The 18,872-nt window shown below is 28.3% G+C and overlaps 1 pseudogene; it reads right to left on the bottom strand.

Moving 5' to 3' along the window:
• Nucleotides 1-690: 690 nt before the first annotated feature.
• On the bottom strand, nucleotides 691-811 carry LOC143921997 (5S ribosomal RNA; annotated as a pseudogene).
• Nucleotides 812-18,872: the final 18,061 nt, after the last annotated feature.

Genomic DNA, 18,872 nt, shown 5'->3' on the forward strand with positions numbered 1-18,872 from the left:
AAAATTTTACTGATTAAACTTTCTTAAAAAATCACTTAGGGTGTGTTTTTGTTAAACAACATATAATTTCATAAAAGTATTGGGCGGTTCCTCCTTGGTAGCCAGCAGGTCTTTGTTGGCTTCCCCCAAGGTGCCGCTTCAAACATTCAATCAAAACATGTTCTTCTGTAATTGTCTGGGTAAATTTTAAGATCTTTATGTAGTCCCTTAGATTGGATGTACGTTAGTAATAGCTTTGTATCGTTAAATTTTCACTATACTTTTAATGGTAAGTTCTAATTATCTTATCTGATTTAAGTACAAACGTAATGTTTTCACGTTGCACCTGTGAACGAATTTATGACTCATTGGCTAATAAATCATATTTCCCAACCGTTTCTGTTATACAACTTTTAATAAATAATTATGTTTAAATGGGCAAGCTAAATTAACGTTTTTCATTAATAATTGGCACTAAATTACAGTAACACGAAAATGTTAAAAACTTAGTGGACTTTATATTACTTTTCTATGATATTAACAGGTTTAAAGTTAAAAATCTGATAAATATGTGAAAAATAATCAAAAAGCAGAAATGCTCATAAGCAAATAAGCCACGTATTTAGATTCATAAGTGCGGCAAATACATAAAAGAGTAAAGTTAGTAAAAACTAAATACTGATTTAAGAAAATAAAGTTTCTATAAAACAAAAACTGCAGCACCCGTCGTTCCCGAGAGATCTCTCATCTCAGTACTTGAAACAAGCTCGCATTGACTTAACTTCGGAGTTCGGATGGGTTCCGGTGCTTTCCAATGGATATGGCCGCAGATATGAATTAATCTAAACATAATTTTATATCTTATTATATATGTACTTAATTGCTGAAAATATAAATGTGTGTGTTTTTTCGGTCGTAGTAAATTTTTAACTTCCTTGGTACACTAATGAAATTAAATTTTAAAGCAAGCCTAAGAAATAATAAGTACATCAACGGGTTGTAATCAATTTATTAGAGCAAGGATGATTATATATACGCCAGTTTTATATTAAACCCTGTAAAAAGTTAAAATATTTTTTGTTCGTTTAACTTTGTCAAAAGCTGCAGATATAAATGGAAAAGCCTGCGCTTTGTTCTTTCATCCAAGCCCGATCTCTTTCAAAAAACCAAATTTTAAAAATCACCCGATCATATCCCGCAAGGCTTTGATTACTGTGAGGGGGGCATAGCGTAAACAACATGAACTAATTACGTGCTAATATATAAGTACTTGCTTTACCACTCCCCTTTCTATAAAGGGTTATAGATGATTTTCTTTTTCCTTATTAGTCCTGACACAGTCTACTTTACACTCCAGCACCCAATTGACAAATGTAGCTGCCCTTAATTATCTTCTATATTACTCTATACAGATCCATAGCTGTAGTTTTTAATTTCCTAAACTTGGGTTTAATTGTTATTTTACTCTTTCAGAAGAAGTGTGCTTGCCTTAAGTTACTTATTTTTATTCAACAAGACAATTCTTGCTCGGCTAGCGTTTCTTTAGGGTTTTCATCTTCGATTTACATCCAAGTGGTTAAAAAAAACATGTAAATTGATGATGAGCAAAAAGACATCCAAACAATTAAAATACATTTATTTAATAAAAAGCAAGTTGTTTCGGTGCTAATTTGCACTTCTAATTTAATAATTTAGATTTTTTTATTTAAAAGCGATGAAGGCTAGATATGATTTAAAAAAGCAGGTGAACTTCAAGTTTATTCGTTTATTAGATTGTCGTATCTTAAGTTACCAGCAACCTTGTAGATTTATTAATGATTATTTACACAGTAAGAAAATACAAACAAATAATTGTTTACTTCAGTCATTTTTTCCAAAAAGAACAATTTAATGTGCCACCACATATTTAATGAATCAAAAAACATAGTTTTAGATACAATATCATTATCTTTGTTTTTGCTCGATTATTCATTTACTAAATTTATTAAATTATAAGATTGAAGTGCATTCTTTAATTTAAATATTTTGATTATCTTAATTAAAATAACAAAACAAAAATTTGTTTACTTTTTTTCGTATAAAAATAAACAACCCCAATACCCCCATAAAATCACCACGTTGCTATTAGGCGCAAGAGTAATCATTTCAATGTGAAAACCTTGGTGGTGTAACAAAATTTGAAGATTAAGCAATTATTGCAGTAACTAAAATGGATACCTTTCTGAATGTAAATAACATATCTCGAAACATATTCTGAACACGTTAGACAATTCATCTGAATATTGATTAACCCCGTATATATTGAACCTTGACATTTATTAATTATAAAAAGTGGGCCGTTCAAAAGATGTAAGAACCCATCTTGTTTTTAAACAAGAAATAATTAATCTAATAGAAAGTGATTGGTGTTTACAAAGAGCTCCATAATGAAATAATTAACATTGAAAATTTATTTTAATAAACCATAAGATTAATTAAAACCAACTAAAAAAATTAGAATCGAAATAATTAATTAAATTTTGTTTTTAAATAATATTATATGTTTTAGTATTTAAATGTTATAAAAAAGGTATTGTATGGTTGAAACAAGATCTAAATTATAAAAAACTTGTTTATATCAATAAGAGACATAAAAATTGGCTGCTAAACGCTATTATTTTTAAGATACTCATGTGAATTAGTATATAAGCTGACATCAATTAATCCAATAAACAACACATAAATCTACGCCAGGTATTTTTATTTAAAACTTAAACTTAAATATGTGATCTTATAAAGATTATTTAGTCTTCTCCTTTACAATCTTCATTGTAATCAAGTTGAATATGTCAATAATTATTAATAAAATTCTGGGTAAGCGCTACATATGCGTTTAAACATTATTCAAGCGTTATATTCAACTTATATTTCTAGCGGGTAGGTAGCCTGCTTAAGAATTAAATATTTTTGCCTTTGTGTTAAATTTTTGTAAAATGAACTTATTTAATGCTGGTCACGCCTGTTTTCTCTATCTTATGTATTGAATTCTACTGCCGAGATCATTGTTGTCCTGTTATTAATAAATCTGTCAAGTCTACTTGGCTTGGTTATGCTAAGAGCCTATATTTTCGTGAAATTTGCTTTCTGAACGTTAAAATTATTAATTAAAGATATTTTTAATTTATTTTGTAGTTTAGGGGAAGATCCCACTACAGCTAACCATATTTGTGCCAATGAACCTGCTGAAAAATTAGGGCTGCTATTATCATATAGTTTAGAGGATTTAATTCAGATGCTATTTTTTCTCGCCCACTTGGTTTAAACAAATGACAACCTGTTTTTGATATATTAAATTCTTTATAAATAAATTCAAATGTTTAATTTACATGTGGATGTAATCCACTTTAAATTTCTCATAATAAAAAAAATACTTAAAAGTATGTAAATAGAGCCGGCCTTGTGACAACAATGAAATTAATATAACGTAAGTATAAGAAGTTTAAAAAGACATATAGGAAATTTAACATGTTATTATTCTAGTTGGCTAATGGAATAGGGCACTAGGAGAGTAGTTGATTAAAGCAGTAAAACAATAGATCATTAAACGGTTATTGAACTAGGGCAGATCTTTAACTTCTATTGAAAATATTAAAATGTGAAAGGTTCAAACTTATTGAATGATATTTTGTTTTTTAATTATATATGTAATTAATAAAAAATTGTTATCTGAAGATATTTTAGACATTAAAAGCTATTTGTTTAATACGATTTTAATATAGAATATATTCCACTCCCAAAGTAATTTAATAAATACACTTTTTACGATTATCTTCGACTTGGCATCAGATAGGATTCCACAGAAAAATTACATTCTTCAAAGTTGGAAGTATAAATGATAGTAACAAAATTGATCTAATTATAGAAAACTAATGGTTTAAGACTTTTGTTTGGACGAATAAAAATAAAAAATTTCCTGAAACATAGAGAAAATTTGAAGAAAGATTAATTAAGTATTTAATGAAAGAAGTTTACAAGAAAATGTTAATTGATAGACATATATTTTATGAAAAAATATTAACTTGTTTGTATTGCAATAGCCTAATCAAAAGTGTTCAAAATTACTGTCTTGTGCCATCAAAAATGGCGTAAGCTCTACATTAAATTAAGTATTTAATCATTTAGAGCATTTATTTTAAATATATTAATAGTCGATTAAAAAATAATATCGATTGATTTATTTCTAGCTACTTTAATAAAATATTTAGAATTCTTAATTTATTCGACAGGATTAAATTTTTACAATCTAAATAGCGACTATATTTTGATATTTTCGTTTTTAAGATTGAAAATTCTTATATTCTCTGGAATCTTTTAAGTTTTTATTTATGTATTAAGAAAACAACAACAAATAATTGTTTATTTTAAATTTTGTTTTGAAAAGCACATAACACAGCTATTTTTTAAATTAATTAGATTAGAAAGTATAGTTTACAATACCCAGCTTATAACTTTGCTATTGATAGATAAAAACCTATAAAATTAATGGTTTTGTTCATTTTAATTACATAGTAATTTAAATATTTTTTGTTTCTTAATTAAAAAGTAAACAAAAGTAGAATTTGTTTACTTTTTTTTCTATAAAAAGAAACAACCCCAATTACCCCCATGATATCATCACTTTACTATTACACAGATGGGGTATTATTTGGATGAAGAGCTCCTTGTAACTACAGCACTTAGAAGATAAAGCAGCTGTTGTAGTAAATAAGAAGGGGTTTTCATTGAAAGAAAAGAAACTTACTAGGAATTGACCCATGTAATCATCAAGTTACTATTTGGATGTGCTGCTCCTTGTTACTACAGCACTTAGAAGATAAAGCAGCTGTTGTAGTAACTAAGAAGCATTCTCATTTGAATTTGAAGAAAACTTTTTACTAATCTGCTTAATAATTGATTGAATATCTTAATGCGTTTGTTTAAAAGAGGTTTTGCCAAGAAATGAAAATCATGCTTTTGTTGTAAAGGAGGAATCGTCAAATAGAAAATGATTGATGTCTGCAGGATTCTATATATAAAGATCAAAATGCTATGTAATTAAGAGATTCTGGTTGGGAAAATATGAGCTTATTAGAAATCTTAAGTGCTATTGGGTTATATGAGCAAAACTTAATTAAATTTTATTTAAAATTCGGCCGTAAAAAAATTCATTTTAAATAAAGGTATTGATGAGTTGGCGCATGACCTGATATTTGCAACAAAATTACACACAATACAAGAATAAAAGATAAATATTTTTAGAACTTTATTAACAATTATGCTTAAATTAAATATTTTTCATGAAAAGCTTGATAAATCATAATTACAAGCTAGACAAATACGGTCGGTTATTTTTCTGAAAATCATAATTTAAGTATTTCTTTTTAATCAAAAGATTTGAATGTCGTTTCTATAGCGTTTTAAAAAATATAAGAGAATTGCGGTATTTAGAAATTATTAGTAAGTAAATTTTAAGTAAAAGGCTAGTTGTGTTTCTGATAAATACCTCTTGCTTGTTTCAATATATATTTCTGACAAAAGACGTACATGAATCTATTTAATTAATAATATTGCCATTTAAAGCACAATACTAACATATATGTTGCTGAGGCCGGGTAAATTGTCATAAATTTTTTAATTCATTTTTCTTGAGTTGGGTGCTTGAAAAATGTGGCATTATCCCTTGGGCGAGTTTGTGTTTGCCCATACCTTTCTTATTTAAGTTTTTCTGCTGCCCAGGCGCATGATTCCTTTTTACTATTCAGAATATGACGTATTAAATAGGCATGGGCAGGACAAATCTCGTGTTTCTTGTAATAAATTCATACACGAAATTCTTCTTTTTTATTACCATTATCGCTTACAATGTCGTCCATAGAAATTGACTGATTCTAGTGTAGCTAGCAATATTTCGCTACTAAATCAACATATCATAGAACCAGGTCTCTTTTCTATTCTAGTTTGGTTTTTTTAAATTCTGCTTTTCTTTTATCTTCATTTTATCTAAAGGAGAAATAATAAAAACGCTAATTATACTTAAACCAAAATGTGCAGAAAAAGAGAATAATTTACACAAAAAGCAGTTATATTCAATATTTAAATTACTTTTGCTAAGCAGTTGGGAACTATTAGACAATTTAAAAAATGTAACACTTATAATCATGTAAGATATAAAGTTTCTATAGTGCAGTATCCGATATTTATTTCAAATTAGATTAAAATTTCATAAAAACCAAATCAATAAAGCTCGAGATTTTAAACTTAAAATTTTAAAAATTTTAAGCACTAATTATGTGTTCTTTAAAGGCAGGAAAAGTAATTAATCAAATACAATACTAAAAGTAAGAGTTTGAGGTAAACATGGGTATTTATTTAAGTATAATATATATATCCAACTCTAAATAAAGATTAAGGCTGATTAACCCCGTTTCAACCTAAAATAAAATCAAAATATAAATATTTTTAAAGTTACTAGGAAATTGATTTTTTTTATTTTATTTTTTTGCAGAAGTAAATGAATTCAGAGTTATTTTGAAGTTAAAATTTTAAATTAATAAAAATGAACAAAGTGTTAAAAAAAATCCAAACAAACATTTATTTAATTTTATGTGTAATTATATCTAAGAAGGCTCTTTTAAGAAATGCACAGACACTAGGGTTAACCACTCCCCAGCTCTGATAAATAAGCACCTTAATATTTATTATGATCTTTTAAGAAACGTACAGACGCTAGGGTTAACCACTCCCCAGCTCTGATAAATAAGCACCTTAATATTTATTATGATCTTTTAAGAAACGTACAGACGCTAGGGTTAACCACTCCCCAGCTCTTATACATATGAGCCTCAGTTTTAATTTTAAAGCTTTTTTGTAGAAGTGAAAAGAAGCTAGGGTTAACCACTCCCCAGCTCTGATACATATGAGCCTCAGTTTTAATTTTAAAGCTTTTTTGTAGAAGTGAAAAGAAGCTAGGGTTAACCACTCCCCAGCTCTGATACATATGAGCCTCAGTTTTAATTTTAAAGCTTTTTTGTAGAAGTGAAAAGAAGCTAGGGTTAACCACTCCCCAGCTCTGATAAATATGAGCCTCAGTTTTAATTTTAAAGCTTTTTTGTAGAAGTGAAAGAAGCTAGGGTAACCACTCCCTAGCTTCTTCGAAAATAATAAAGCTTTCTAATAATTTGTATAATATTAAATAATTTTTTTTCGATACGTTGCCGATGACAACGTTTGCGCCCAGAATCATAATTCTGGGAGATTTCAGAGCCGCCGTCTTCCGGGATCTTTATGAAATTTGTTATAAAAGATAATTTTAAAAAATATTTTAAACTCGGAAGTGATTAGAATTATAATATGTAAATCAATCAGTAAATAAGTTAACAATAAATATTCAATGTATTCTGTCATAAACATAATTATGAACAAAAGTGTATACATTATTATTAAAACTTGAATGGCGATATCGAATATTTGTAGATCTTCAACTCTCTCGCCCATGAGTTGGAAATAGCCAAACATTTATATATTTATATCTTTTTTTGTTTTGTTACAATATGTATCAAATTTGAAACTGATGGCTTGATTTGATAAAATAAATGGCAAATTAAAAAAATATGAAAGCCACAAAAACATGAAATTTTGTGTCTGTAATCAATTTTTTAAAACTTTTTTTTTAAATTTTAATCATAATTTTAATTAGTAAATATTTATTTTTTAGAAACAAAACAGGCTCTGATACAAAAAAAAAGGACAGAGTGAAACACTTCCTATTTTGTAGAAATTTTTTAAAATAATATTGATCAAAAAAAGAGACAAATGACAATTTGTGAATAGGCAAAAAAATCCTATGAATTAAATTTTATTTGTTTAAAACATCATATTTAACCTTTCAATCTTGTTAATTACTTCCGAGTCATCATATTTCAGACATTTCTGGTTATTTTTTTAAAATGCGCTTTTTGTTAATTAAACACAAACTAGAGTATAAACAAATGGTATAAATTACTTAATTACAAGCTATTTAACATTTTTGAATCTATTTATATCTTGATTTTGGGGTTAAAAACTAATTTGGTAATTAAATATACTTTCCCAGCTTAAAAACAATAACTCTTTTCATTCTTTAGCGATTATTTGAAATAGGCTTTTTCTAAGATGCTTCTTTCTTTAACTTTAGCCTAAAGTCTTATAATGCTCAAAGATCGTAATTAGTTGTCGGTTTACTTAAAACTTTTGAATATTAATGGTAAGTGCCATTATCAATTTCCCTGTTTATGAATAAATCATTTTATTAAAATACCTTTTTTCATTTAAAACAATTCTCTAAATAGTTTTTTGAATGAGTATCTAATTAATGATTACAAAAAAAAGCGAGAATTAAAAAAGACTCGTACTTAGTAAAAACCAAAATATTTAAGAAATCTCACTCAATTAAAACTTAAAATTTTAGCACCGTCAAGGCGACACTTATAACAAGCATTTGGTGGGAATGGTTAGATTATAGCTATTTTAGCCAATACGATTTAATAAATATCCTTTTTATGGTTATCATCGACTTTTATGAACATTTAGATTGATCTGTATTTAATTATAATATATAGCAATATTTAATTTAAAAAGCAAGCATTTTTCAAGAAACTAATAAACATTTTCTTATTAATTTCTGGAGAGGCAGCTTCAATTATAAAAATATTTATAACCGCATGCATGCATATTTTGTTTTATTTAATTGCAAATAAAGTTTGAAAAGATAGTATAATAGGGTATTCAATTAAACGCAATGTTATTTATTAAAATAATTTGGAGATGTGTGAGTTGTTTACTATCATAAAGTTTTAAAATAGTATTAGACCAATCTATGGCAATATGATAAAGTCTTTAGCTATAACGCCCTGTTAAGGCCAATGTAACACTTAATTTTAGGAAACTCGGCAGCCCACAAAAGTATCAGAACACTATAGGGATCTTTCAGAGTTAAAGAAGCAGCCCGATTTTGTTGCCTGACAATAACTTCGTGAATAAACCTGGGGGTTTTAGTTTAGGCTAGTTCCATCCTAGTACCTAGTAGTTTGTAATAATAAACTAATAATTACGATATTTTCTGATGCTTTTTTAATTATTAAGGGTATCTAATTATTAAGGGTATCTAATTAAGTTAAAAAGATTGCAAAAAAACAATATTGGCTTAGAGCTTCGAAGATAGTGGAAACTCGTCATTATTAAAGTATTTAATTATTAAGATGTAGTTTTAAGGATTACATAACAACAATATTGTTTTTCTTTTACTAAAAATAATACGTAAATACTGCTGTTTATTTTATTAGACCATTTGTTTTTTTGTCTATTTTATCAAATTCCCATTAAAGATGTTGTACTGATTAATCAATAGCTTGTAGAAATTACTGTTAATCTCCCTTTTACATGATTTTTTTGATCCTTCGTTGATAATTAAAACGAAATACTAACTTCAGCCTTTGAAAATAAAATTTATCAGCTTTTTTTAACCCCAAGGGGCCTTTGGGCCTAATTACATATTTGGAAGATTGTTGAAAAGTCTACGATAGCTTTATGAATGTGTGGTGGTAGTAGCGCCCTCTTCCTTCATTTCTTGTCGAATTTTTTAGATTCTTCAACCAAAACCCCTAAAAACACTTTAGAAATCCCAGCTACACCAATAACAATATTTGGATTTACCGCCTGCACAATAAATGTTGAATTAATTTTTTGATGGCTGATTTTTGGAAGTTTGAACTTCTAAAAGTTTCATGTCTCTGTTGATCAGCTTCCCTCATTTAGAGCACATAATTTTGTTTATATAAAGATTCTTATGAAAAATACTTTCATTAAAAGATGATTCACTTTCTTAATCATCTTTCTTTTCAGATTTGTCGTTCTTTCACCTTTCTTTACTACTATTACTACTTATTTTCTTCTTGTTTTTGAGAATTTGGCTGTGGAGAATTTTCTCATGAGTGAGATCCATAGGGATGTAAATTTAGATGGTTTATAAGAACAATTTAAATTTTAAAAATTGTATTCAAAGCATAATTAGATAAAAATACTTTTAAAATACATTTGGCTTTATTAAAAACCTGTTTAAAAATATTAAAAAAGTAGTTGTGTCTGACACTGACAATTAATAATGAAGTTAAAAAGTGTTTAACATCCTTTTAAAATATTATTATAAAAACTTGTTGTAAAAAAAGCTAAAAAAAATATGAAAGTGGGTTTTAAAGCGAGCACATGGTATTTAATTAAGTAAAATATATATCTAATTTGTAGATAACAAGAAAAAAACATATTAAAAAAAGAGATAACATTGATTAAGATGCTGATAACCAACAAGATTTATTTAAAATGGTTGAAAAAAAGAAACCCTCCGACTTAAAGGCTAATGAAGTAGCTCTTGCTCGAAAATTCTTACAAATGTTACCATATAAAATTATTTAAAAAGGCTAATTGCGGTATTTCACAGAAAAATACAGAAAGAAATAGAGATAAATCTTTAGACTAAAGCATACATATAATAAATGGGGTTTAAAGAGACATTGCCTTCTACTGAAGAAAATATTAGACTCTGAGAATCTAAAGAACTTGTAATGATAAACACTGAGAAGCTGAAAAACTTCTTATGATAGTAGAGGAGTTGAATAACTTGCATTTACTATTCTAGAAGTTCTTTTGAAGCAATATGTCAGAAAAAAGTAGTTTGCAGCTCATAAATCTAATAATTTGTTTCACATGTGGCTAGTTTAAGTGTTGTAATGCAATAAGGGGTAAAATACTCTATCATTCTATATTAAATTTCAATAAGTTTAAAGGATTAACAAATTTTAAATATAGCATTGTGATTTGTTAATTTTAATACACTATTATTGTTTTTTATGCAATATTGAGGTACTTTCTTTAGTTTTTCAAATAAAAATATCTTTTCAAATAATTACTCATTTAAAAACAGCACAAGAGAAGAATAACCATTTCATTGATATTTTGATGTTAAATTACTTTCTCATTTATGGTTTTGGTGATTTTTTCTTTTAATAAACTTATTAGGAATGTCTTGGTGTATAATAAAAATTCATTAAATCAATATTTAAGACATAAAATGTATTGAAATTGCGGGAAAAGTATCATATTACTTCCATGTCTTTTTTGAACTATCATTGTTATTTTTGCTATTTTCATGTTTGTGATTGAATAAAGAGCAAAAAAGACTTAAAAGTCAGATACAAGAAATTAATTTATTTAATACCAATTAGTACATACAAACGTGATTTATTTACTAAATTTAGGTGTCTTCAGCCGGCCTTTGTGTTTTTTCTTGCCTTTTATTTAAATAAATTTTTCAAAAATACACCCTTTTCGAATTTTTTTTGAGGGTTTTTTTAAATTAATTTTAAATTAAAAAAAAAGTAAGGAGCAATTATTAGCATTTCGAATATAGCAACTATCCTAGTTCGTTTAGATAACATAAATTAGGGATGAATAACACTAAAAAACAAAATTGCCGTGTTTGATGAGCCTTTTCCTTCTACAAAGCATCGAGCATCTAATTTAATTAATACACCAAAAAAGTTCCAAGAACACAAATTTATTACAAACTTAACCCTAAAATAGCTATTTAAAGAAGTATCTCGTGTTTTTGGGTAATATGTCACTTTTTCTAATCGTTTTTCTTTCCTTAGCAAATCAAAAAAAAATAAAGACAGAGATTAAAGTCCCTTAAATATACTTAAGCAATAGAATGACTTGCGTTTGTAGTAATTATCATTATGTCATTGTAGTTTCTTCAAAATCTCTATATAAAATAAACAAAATTATTCATTTATTTACCTTATTTATTAAATCCTGATTAATTTTAAATTAAAAAGGCGGGAATCTAGAATTTGTTTACTTTTGTTACTATAAAAGAAAAAAATACCCTGAACCCTCATGACAAGAGCACTATTCTTTTATTTATTAAGAAATATTGCAAGTCAAAAAGCACCTGAGAGTAGAACAACTAACAAAGAGGCCCAAGGCAAAGCTTTGGCTATCAGCACAGATAGCCCTGCAGAGCAACATGAATCTCCTTTAAGAATTAGATTTGATCCGAAATTAATGGATTTATCAGATTGGGCTATGAATGAAAGTTCAACCCTTGAGAATCTTTGTTCGGAGGATTCATTCGAAAATAACTTTAATTTAGACGATGACAGTGAGGAAGTATTGGTCTCTGAGTCGCCAATGTTATTCCCAAGAGCGAAGGGTGATGATTATTTTGACAAAGTTAATTCACACCACTGCTTAAAGAATCCCCTAGCCAAGACTATTCTTCGAAGCGCTGGCCCTGGCCTGGGAGAAGATGAGAATACACCGGCCAAAGAAATGTATGCTGAAAATAATCCAAATAATCTTGAAGACGAAAAGAAGAGTGATCATGAAGCTGATGATGATGACAAAGCCGAAAATGAAAAGGGTAATGATGAAGACAAGAATGATAAGAAAGATGATGTTGGCACTAATGATGATAACACGGGAAATAATCAAAAAGACGATGACAATTCTAATAATTCTGATAAAGACAAGACTTATAAGGAAGATGATGTTAATACTAATGATGATAGCAAGGGTAAAAATCAAGAAGGTGATGACAAGAATGAGAAAGAGGATGATGTTGAGACCAATGATGATGGCAAATTCAATAATTCTGAAAAAGAAAAGAATAAGAAGAAGGATGATTATGAGTTAGAGGATGGCAAAGTCAACAATCCAAATAATTCTGACAAAGAAAAGGATGAGAATAAAGGCGATGTTGACACTAATGATGCTAACAAGGACAATAATCAAAGAGGTGATGGCAATTCTAGTAATTCTGACAAGGATAAGGATGGCCATGAGTTAGATAATGACAAGAATAAGAAAAAGGATGGCGATCAAAATAATTCTGACAAAGATAAGAATGAAAAGAAGAATGACCATGAGCTAGATAATGACAAGAATAAGAAAAAGGATGGCGATCAAAATAATTCTGACAAAGATAAGAATGAAAAGAAGAATGATCATGAGTTAGATAATGACAAGAATAAGAAAAAGGATGGCGATCAAAATAATTCTGACAAAGATAAGAATGAAAAGAAGAATGATCATGAGTTAGATAATGACAAGAATAAGAAAAAGGATGGCGATCAAAATAATTCTGACAAAGATAAGAATGAAAAGAAGAATGATCATGAGTTAGATGATGCTGAAAAGAATAAAAAAGGTGATGACAATTCTAGTAATTCTGATAAACATAAAAATGAGAAGAAGGATGATGTTGATAAGAATAAAAAAGGTAATGACAATCCAAATAATTCTGATAAAGACAAGAAAAAGGATGATCATGAGTTAGATGATGCTGAAAAGAATAAAAAAGGTGATGACAATTCTATTAATTCTGATAAACATAAAAATGAGAAGAAGGATGATGTTGATAAGAATAAAAAAGGTAATGACAATCCAAATAATTCTGATAAAGACAAGAAGAAGGATGATCATGAGTTAGATGATGATAATAATAAAAAAGAAGATGACAGTTCTGATAAGGACAAGAAGAAAGACGAAAAGAAAGCCGAAATTGACAAGAATAAAAGAGAAAATGACAATTCTGATAAGGACAATAAGAAAGCCGATGTTGACAAGAATAAAAAAGAAGATGACAATAAGAAAGACACTGCTGACTGTGATGATGATAAAATTGACAATGGGATTAAAGACAAGAATAAGAAACACGAAAATGATAAGGATACACCCAATACAGCTATGGAGACGTGTACAAATACAACATTTACTGTAAGTTTTGTTTCTGATATCTACACTATCACGACTACATCAAATGTTAAAACCTCCACGGTTACAATTACTGATACAAAAATCGCTACTAAATCAAAAACCGTGACAGCCACAATCACGATCACCGATACATTAGGCCCTATTAAATCAGACATTGAAACTACGACAATTACGAAAACAGACACATCAATTGCTACAACATCAACTACTGTGACAGCCACAATTACAATTACCGACACATTAATAACAACTAACTCAGATATTGAAACTAGCACAATTAAGATTACCAATACATCAATTATTACTAGACCAAATACCGAGACTGCTACAATTACAATTACCAATACATTGAGCCCTTCAGAGTCAAGTATTAAAAATTCCACTATTACAATTACTGATACAACAATTATTAATACACCAAATACTGAGACTGCTACAATTACGTTTAGTGATATATTAAAAAATGAAATCACTACATGCATAATTACTAATACATCAAGCCTTATTGAAACAGATATTGTAACCGCCACAATTACAATGACTGATACATTTAAGAATGAAATCACCACATATATAATTACTGATACAACAATTGCTACTACACCAGATATTGTAACCGCCACAATTACAATTACTGATACACCAAATATTGAAACTACCACAATTACGATGATTGATACACCAATAGTTACTAGATCAAATATCGAAACAGCCACAATTACTGATACTTTTAGCTGCATAGAATCAGATATTGAAACTGTTACAGTTACTATTACTGATACATCAGGCATAAATATTTCTACATGCCCAGATTTTTGTACGAATACACCAAATATCGAAACTACTACAATTACAATATTCGATACATACAGTAATATATCTGCCACTGATATAAGTACAAGTTATGCCGCTACTACAAACACCATTAGCACATATATTGTCATTGATACCTCCTGGAATTCATCTATTAATTCTAGCACAGCAATTATTCCATGCCACACTGCTTCTACCGATACGAGTTCTTCAACGTGTGAATCTACTGATTTAATCACTAGTACATCTTTAACCCAGACTATTCTTATTACTATTACCAGCACAACAGAGACGTTGTTTTCTACTATTACAAACTACACTTCTGTTGGTAATACATCCAGCGTTTTACCGGTTCCTGACATATTGACTACTAGCACAACAAGTAATGAATCAATTAACTCCACATTAATTTCAAATACTTGTTTTACATCGTCAACACCTACAATTACTGTTACACATTCCTCAACAACACAAACAATATCGAGCATAATTAATACATCAGTTACGAGCTTTTCTGTTAAACCTGCAATTAGTTTGGATTTGTTTTTATTTCCTATATTATCTGCAGGTTTAAGTGGTAGATCTAATACAAAACTGTTCCTTGGCCCAGAACCATCTACTGTGATATCTACTCTAATGTCTACTATTGTCATCATGTCTACACAAACTATTTACAGTACAATTTCGGCTTCTCAAATATCTACATCTTATGTATTTTTGAATACTCCAAACTCAATGAATAGTACATCAAGTTATGAAGAGAATAATAGGCCCAGAGTACAAAGTAAAATACAAGGCGAAATAACTGATGACGAAAACGAACTTGGTATTAAAGTAAAAATAGACCCAATAAGAGGAATTTTTAAAACAGAAACGATTGATTATGAACTTGGATTGAAATATATTTTTATTGTCAATTATGCTAAAGGTACTTACCGCTATAAACGAGTCGATTTACGTGCCAAATCTAAGAATCGATGTTGTTATACATACAAAGTTGGGTATGGAAATCTTTAACATTCCCAAAAAAGGAAAATTTTCAAATTAATAGATACATTACTAAAATAAATTTGAACCTGTAATCGTTTTTAAAATAATATAAAAATATAGTAGTTTTCAGTTTATTAAAAGTTTATATGGATATTTAAACGAAAATATTATCACTTGATTATATTAACATGATTAATCTCATAAATTAATTTTATGCTGTAGCAAAATTATAGATGTGAAAAAAAGAATAAGAACTGTGGTGGCTAAGTAGCAAGAAATTTTTACTGGCTCTGATGATAAGCGCGTAAAAATGCCCTCAAAATTACACAAGATGTATCGCCTTAGTTTACTTTTAGATTATCGTTTTTAACCGACGGATTGGAACCAAAAATATCCCAATAGAGAGATATATCAAGGCTTTTGTGAAAAACTCAGCTTGCTCGTTGATCATTAACGTACACGTAAATAACACGCCGTTGACCACCTAATTGGCTGGTTATTGGCTTTGCTAAGAAGATTCCACTTTGAAAGTTTGAATGAGGCCAGTGCTAGGTACATTATTCAGGAGTAAATCTAGTCAACTACACTCTAGATGCACAAGTATAACTTCTCGAGCACGGAGGGCTAAATCTGCATGGAAGTTGCCCATCGAGAGCTCTTAGCCTTCAAAAGTATTCTATAAGGTAAAATGTTAAGCCTTTAAGAGCTATAATATAGCTTTTTTTGAACAAAGGTAGTGAAAGGCGTACATTTGGTCATTATATAAATTATGTGTTGGTTGAGAATGTTTGTGAAAACAACTAAAGTATAAATAATGCGTGTAATTGGGGGAATTACTTAAGATGCAAAGTCACAAGTATTAATTTTTTACAGACCCAAAAGGTATGTTAATTAAAGATACAACATCGAATTTCGGATTATAAAGCTATACAAATAACGTAAGAGCCTGGTGTAAGTATGGGTATTTATTTAATTAAATTATATATATCTAATTAATTAATAAATATTGGATTGTGTTAGTTTCTTTAGAAAGCATAGTATTTAGATTAAAATTTTTTAAGCAAAAAAAGAATGATTTGAATTATGGCACGATAATTATAATGTTTTATTTTGTATGGTCAAAATCTTTTAAGTACACGTTTCTTGAAGTGGTAAACAGAGCAACATTAAGAAACAATTTTATGTTTTCTAGCTAAAATAAAAGAAATCTAAGGCATTAAACAAACAACCCCCATTAGAAATTATTTACTGGTTGATTCTTCAATAATATTATTATTTAATAAATCGTTTATTTATATTAAAATTCTTAATCTAAAAATAAATCTAGAATTTGCTTTTTTTACAAAAATAATCCCATCGATCTCAAGAACTTGTCAATGTTCTATTGTTAATTAGATGTCTTTTTGAAAAAAAGTATTCTGTGGTGAATACACTAAGCTAGGAAATAAGAAGAATTGGGTTTTGTACTCAGAGTAAAAGATAATTAAATGTAATATAATTATTTGGATAAGATATTATACTTAAATAAATACCCATGTTTACCTTAAACTTTTACTATAAATAATATTTAATAGCAATTGAAATAGCCTTATGTATGAATGTATGGTGCCAATAATTGAAAATGCAAGGGCTTAGGAAGTCTTAGCCATGGAATTTGGCAAAAAATCAGGATTAAAATAGAAATTCCAGTTAAGATTGAAGCTTGTTTTTAATTAATAGTTCTAAATAAGACTTTTTCAAACAATTAGTTTGATAAGTAGTGAAGCCTCGAAGAGAAGATATTCGAATGAAACCGCCTGGCAGGCAGAAATATGAGTAGAAGCAACCCAAGGATTTACAAAAATAAAAGATAATATTATTTTAAACACTGAAAAAATTATATAATTCATTAAAAAAAAATAAAGTTTGTGAAAATCAAAAGAAAAATAATAATTTATTAAATCTGTGCTGCATGTTCTAAAATATTATTATCAATTAAATACTTCTCAATTAAAAATGGCCTGATCTTGCTTGCATATGAATTATCACATTGATCTGTTGTAAATTCAACCATCTCTTGTATTTTTAAATCATCAGTATTAGATTCATGAATTTGACCCAAGGTCAATATTAATATGTTTGGATTGTTGTTAATTTCATCTGTAAGCAATTTTATAATTAGATCTGGTGTAAAAAGATTATAAAAAGCACTTAATGCATTGCCTTTTTCTCCATGAAATCTATCTTGACTCATTGTTCCGATGTCAGTTTTAAATGTAAAATCAAATCCAAGATCTTTATGGCATTCATATTTCCAGTAATTTAAAACATGTACGTTTTGACCAGAATTTAAAGGAGTAACAACATGACCAAACATTTTATCTTTTTGTATTGCTATGAAATTGCTTATAAAAGAGTCAACATTATCATTAGGATCTGTTTCGCCTATAAGAAGATAATAACAGAATCTTAATTCTGCCATCTGTCTATCTGGACAATGTTTTATACCTTCACATAATGCATTTATGTTAGAATTAATCATTTCAATATCGTTTATGTTATTTGGCGAAGTTAAAATCATTAAAATAGCCTCTAATAAATCTTTTGTGATGTCAATAAATTCTTTATTCATTCTCCATCTTGTATATTTCACATCTGCACAATAAAGATGCTCAATATATTTCTTGAAAATAACAGAATTCTCAGAATTCAATATTTTTGAGGCTACCAATTCATCCCATAAGCTAAGAAGGGAATCCCCAGAAATATGGTGCTTTGGAATAGATTTCATCTTAATAGTTTTTAATTTGTCAATATTCCAATGCAATGGCTGTTCTTTGAGAAGAGAATACACATTATCAATTGATATTGGTATAAAAGAAGAATCATATTCTCCATCATCATCATCAAACAAAACTTCATCTCCAAAAATTTCTGACAGTTCCGTTCTCCCATAATTATCTAAATCCCCAAAAAGTTCTATTGGATTTCCCTCTAAATTCAAATTTATCAAACTGTTTCTAAGCTCACCTATTTCTTTTGGTAAAACTGTTAAATTATTACTGCTTAGATTAAAATTTATAAGAGACTTTATATCTTTAATTTTATTTGGTATACAAGTTAACTGATTATTTCTTATGTCTAAATGCTCCAAGGATTCTAATTTAAAAATTGCAGGGGGCAGGAATTTTAACTTGTTCGTGCCAACAAGTAACTGATAAAGCTTTTTAAGCTCGCCGATTTCATTTGGTAAACAAGTTAACTGATTTTTTGATACGTCCAAG

Source organism: Arctopsyche grandis, unplaced genomic scaffold (assembly GCF_051622035.1).
Source record: "Arctopsyche grandis isolate Sample6627 unplaced genomic scaffold, ASM5162203v2 HiC_scaffold_129, whole genome shotgun sequence".
NCBI lineage: Eukaryota > Metazoa > Arthropoda > Insecta > Trichoptera > Hydropsychidae > Arctopsyche > Arctopsyche grandis.